The sequence below is a fragment of the Mus caroli genome, chromosome 12, assembly GCF_900094665.2.
Source record: "Mus caroli chromosome 12, CAROLI_EIJ_v1.1, whole genome shotgun sequence".
Taxonomy (NCBI): domain Eukaryota; kingdom Metazoa; phylum Chordata; class Mammalia; order Rodentia; family Muridae; genus Mus; species Mus caroli.
In genome coordinates, this window is record NC_034581.1 from 29,118,995 (window position 1) to 29,124,430 (window position 5,436).

At 43.5% G+C, this 5,436-nt stretch overlaps 1 pseudogene; it reads left to right on the forward strand.

Annotated features, from left to right (window-relative positions):
- The first annotated feature begins 1,924 nt into the window (after positions 1 to 1,924).
- On the forward strand, positions 1,925 to 4,416 carry LOC110307041 (annotated as a pseudogene).
- The last annotated feature ends 1,020 nt before the right edge of the window (positions 4,417 to 5,436 follow it).

Genomic DNA, 5,436 nt, shown 5'->3' on the forward strand with positions numbered 1-5,436 from the left:
ATGTCTGTAGGTTGAGAGCCAGCAAGCCAATTCTATCTTGTGAGTAGGTGAAAACACCAGCTGGCTGCATCCTTTGGACATTTTTCTAAGTCCCAGGCATCCTTCAGGGTTACTACTATGTCTGAAAAAAGAAGATCCCAGACCTACATTTTTTTGATCCCTAAGGCTGTGACCAGCATAAAGCTCTCTAATTTTAGGATATATCCAGAGAAAGAAAAACATGCCTATCTTTCCCTAAAGACTGTGAAACAGGAAGGGTCCTAGGAAGCAGGTTGCAAAATTGGAAAACATAAACCATCTCTCACGATGGACAACCCCAGATATTAACATAAGGTAGAGACTTTGTCTAAGGAAATTATTTTCTCTCTTTTAAGTATTTGACAACCCAAATTTCTTTGATCCTATGAATTGAGTATTGTATGTGGTTATCAAAAAAGTAGATAGCTATTTTCCGTGTTTACACTGCAGTGTGGTGGAAGTATTGTAGAAGCCATCAATTGACAACAGATAAAGAGAGAGTTTTAGATAGTAAAAGGTTGTAGGTTGGGCTAGAGAGATGGCTCAGCAGTTAAGAGCACTAACTGCTCTTTTAGAGGTCCTGAGTTCAAATCCCAGCAACCATATGGTGGCTCACAACCATCTGTAATGGGATCTGATGCCCTCTTCTGGTGTGTCTGAAGAGAGCAATGCTGTACTCATATACATAAAATAAATAAATAAATCTTTTTTTAAAAAAAAAAAAAAGGCTGTAGGCCAAGAAAATACACAGAGGAAAATTCTCTGTGATGCCAAGTGGAAACCACTTGTCAAAGCAGAACACAGAAGTCAAGTATAGCATCCTATAGGGTGACAGAACATATAGAAATCCTCCCCACCCCCATCTTCTAGCCCAGGTGAGAATGGAAGCTGATGGTACACACTTAGAGATGTCACAGTTAAACCCACATGACTGGACAAAAGTTTCAGGCAAGCACTTCTAGCACAGTGGAGTACTGAGCTGACAAGAACCTCTGCTGGAAAGCCCTCCTGGTGTCGATGGTGGGATCCCATCCCCCGGAAGCTACATGAATCCTTCAGAGAGAAATCCATTGTCAGCCACATACTCTACCCGCTTTGGCTTTGTAGTCAAGCCTAGGAAGATGATGTAATTAGGGGATAGGGATCCAAGCATAAGTTGGAAAGCCTTTACCTCTGCCCACTGTTTTTCCTCTGGCCTGGGACTAACTTGCCAGCTACCCAGAGGCCTTCAGAGGGTTGACTTATGACTGTACGATTCCAAGTCTGAAGTAGAACTGCTACTGAGGGGACATTGTGTCCCTTTGCTGCCCTCAAGTACTGGGAAATTCTTTTTATTTTCCACTTTTAACTTCCTCTCAGTCCCTGACTTTTTTCTGTTCAGGCTAGTTTTATGTCAGCTTGATGCAAGCTAGACAAAAAGGAACTTCAATTGCTACAATGCCTCCATAAGAGAGGGCTATAGGCAAGTCTGTAGAATATCTCCTTAGTTGGTGATTATGGGGGGAGGCTGGGGCCTTCCATTGTGGATGGTGCTGTCCCTGGGAAGGTGATCCTGTTTGTTATAAGAAAGCAGGCTGAGCAAGCCCTGAGCGGGAAGTCAGTAAGCTGTGCCTCCCTCTCCATGCCTCTACCTCAGCTCCTGCCTCCATGTTCATCTACTGCTTGAATTCCCACCTTGGCTTCTTTCAATAAACTGTGATTAAGATATGTAAGCTGAATAAACCCTTTCCTCTCTACTGCTCTAGTTGGCAGCATGAACCTGAGATGGGAGGTCTTAAAAATTAGGTGGGCTAGGGGGCGCCAGCAGGGGCAGGGACCCCTGTGCCCCCCCCCACCCCCTCCCCGCATTGGGCTCCAGGTAACCGAGGCGCTGCGCAGTGCTGAGCCGGCCGCCTGCCACCGAGCCATGGAAATAAGCACCGAGATCAGCCGCAAGATCCGGAGTGCCATTAAGGGGAAATTACAAGAATTAGAAGCTTACGTGGGCTCCATGGTGTAGTAGATAAACTGCGCTCTGTCACAACTGAGCCCTCTAGTCTAAAGTCTCCTGATACCAGCATCTTTGATAGTAACCCGTGCCTTCAAACAAGATCAGTTTTCATCGGGGAGATGAGAGAAGGCACGAAGCTGCCGTCCCTCCCCTTGTTGTTTCTAGTTCTAGACCTGAAAAAAGGGATTCCAGAGTTTCTACAAGTTCACAGGAGCAGAAATCCACTAATGTCAGACATTCATATGATGATGGAGCTTCCACCTGGCTAATGTCAACAGTGAAACCTCTGAGGGAACCAGCACCCTCTGAAGATGTGATTGATATCAAACCAGAACCAGATGATCTCATTGATGAAGACCTCAATTTTGTGCAGGAGAATCCCTTATCTCAGAAAAAAACCTACAGTGACACTTACATACGGTTCTTCTCGCCCTTCTATTGAAATTTATCGACCACCTGCAAGTAGAAATGCAAACACTGGGACTCACTTAAACAGGCTGCAACTTCTTACGCAGCAAAGCAGTGCTCGGCTGCCAAGTAGCTGGATGTACAGAGCAGCCAGGTATACAAAGCAGGATTGCTGTGTGAGCCACCAATGCTTAGCAGTGTGGAAGACACTTATAGCCCCTTCTTCAGAAACAACTTGGATAAAATGAGTATTGAGGACGAAAACTTTCGAAAGAGAAAATTGCCTGTGGTAAGTTTGGTTGTTAAAGTTAAAAGATTTAGCCATAATGGAGAAGAGGAGGAAGAAGATGAGGATTATGGGATAGGAAGCTTGTCCAGCATCGTGTCAGTACCAGCAAAGCCTGAGAGGAGACCTTCTCTTCCACCTTCTAAACAAGCTAACAAGAATCTAATTTTGAAGGCTATCTGTCTTAGTCAGGGTTTCTATTCCTGCACAAACATCATGACCAAGAAGCAAATTGGGGAGGAAACGGTTTATTCGGCTTACACTTCCATACTGCTGTTCATCACCAAAGGAAGTCAGGACTGGAACTCAAGCAGGTCAGAAAGCAGGAGCTGATGCAGAGGCCATGGAGGGATGTTCTTTACTGGCTTGCTTCCCCTGGCTTGCTCAGCCTGCTCTCTTATAGAACCCAAGACTACCAGCCCAGGGATGGCACCACCCACAAGGGGCCCTTCCCCCTTGATCACTAATTGAGAAAATGCTGCACAGCTGGATCTCATGGAGGCATTTCCTCAACTGAAGGTCCTTTCTCTGTGATAACTCCAGCCTGTGTCAAGTTGACACACAAAACCAGCCAGTACACTATCTCTGGAGCTCAAGAGTCTGTAACAAAAACAACTAACTCTTCTGCCATTCCACAGAAACAGACACTTCCAGTGGCTCCCAGAACTCGAACTTCTCAAGAAGAATTGCTAGCAGAAATGGTCCAGGGGCAAAACAGGGCCCCCAGAATAAGTCCCCCTGTTAAAGAAGAGGAAGCAAAAGGAGATAATACAGAAAAAATTCAAGGCACTCAACAGAGGCAATTGTTATTCCGTCTGCAAATTGATCCAGTAATGGTAGAAACAATGGAGATGAGTCAAGATCACTATGACATGGAATCCATGGTCCATGCAGACACAAGGTCATTTATTCTGAAGAAGCCAAAGCTGTCTGAGGAAATAGTAGTGACACCAAACCAGGATTCGGGGATGAAGACTGCAGATGCCCTTTGGGTCCTTTCAGAACACCTTATGCAGACACGAGATCTTGTACAACCAGATAAACCTGCAAGTCCCAAGTTTATAGTGACTCTGGATGGTGTCCCCAGCCTGCCCCCCCCCGGATACATGTCAGATTAAGAGGAGGAGATGTGCTTTGAAGGAATGAAACCCATAAACCAAACTTCAGCCTCAAACAAGGAACTCAGAGGTCTCCTCCACCCACAGCAGTTGCAGCTTGAGGACCCAGATGGTAGCTTTTCCAACACCGAGATGGCTGACCTGAGTGTGGCACAGAAACCAGAAAGACTTTTGGAGCGCTGCAAGTACTGGCCTGCTTGTAAAAATGGGGATGACCGTGTATACCATCATCCCATTTCACCTTGCAAAGCCTTTCCCAACTGTAAATTTGCTGAGAAATGTTTGTTTGTGCCTCCAAATTGTAAATATGACACAAACTGTACTAAAGCAGATTGTCCCTTCACTCACATGAGTAGAAGAGCCCCGATACTGACTCCAAAACCAGTGTCGTCACCAGCACTGTCTTCTAATGGCCAGTGCTGCTGTTACTTCCCTGCTTGTAAGAAAATGGAATGTCCCTTCTACCACCCAAAACATTGCAGGTTTATTACTCAGTGTACAGACCTGACTGCACATTTTATCATCCCACCATTACTGTGCCACCAAGACATGCCCTGAAATGGATTCGACCTCAAACCAGTGAATGATGCCCTAGTCCTACCCAGCAGAAGATCATGCAGTTTGAAAGCTTCCATCTTCTGATGGATGAGAGATGTTCTACAGAACTTGTCACATCTTTGAAATTTAGAATATATTGCTTTCATAATATAAAATTTATAATATTTACTGCCCTACTGAAGTGTCTAATTTATCAAGTTTGTAAGTTTATTAAGTGGTTTCAACATTTTTTGTTTGTTCGTTTTGACTATGAAAAAGACAGTTTAAAGAAAAGCCAAATTCTATTAAAACATTTGCAGCATGTTTGTACATTGCTGTTTAATATCATTTTTGGTACTGGTCCTTTCAGCTTAGGGCTGTAGTGCTGTGGGAAGGCCAGTGTCCTCAGAGCTGAAGCACTTTTTAGCTTTCCCCAAAGGTAATGCAGTGTCTGTAACCCAGCGTGGTAACAGTGGCCAGGCTTTGAAACTGAGGCAGCTTTGGAACAACTAGTTTAAATTTCTTTGTTTAATGTCTAAATGACTTTCCTCTGAGAAGCGTAATGCAGACTTTATTTTGAGTGCTACTTTGGTGGAGTGGACCAAGGTCCCGTGCCTTTCTGAAAGTGAGCAGAGACATGGTCATAAAGGGTGAGCAGAGTTGGAATGACGATGTAGAAATATATGGACAGTTCTTCGAAATGCTCCCATTTACTATAAACTTATCATTTTTAAGTAATTTTGGAGGGACTACGTTATCACAAAATTATACAAAAATTTTTACAGGCATATGTACAGAAAGTATCAGAAAACAGACTTTGAACTCCCAAGAATATAAATATATGTATATATTGCCATATTCTGAAAAATATCATCAGAAATAACTCCACAGAAAATATACTTACGTTGTTACTAAAGATCATTCTTGAAATGTAGAAGTTGAGATTTAAGTGGTATATTTTAAATAACAGAACTATATTGCAGCGATAGGAAGGGTAAACTTGACAATAGGATGAAACTTGGCCTACTGTACTATGGAGTTTTATGTGTGGTTTTTGAAACTGTTAAGGCAAGATGCGT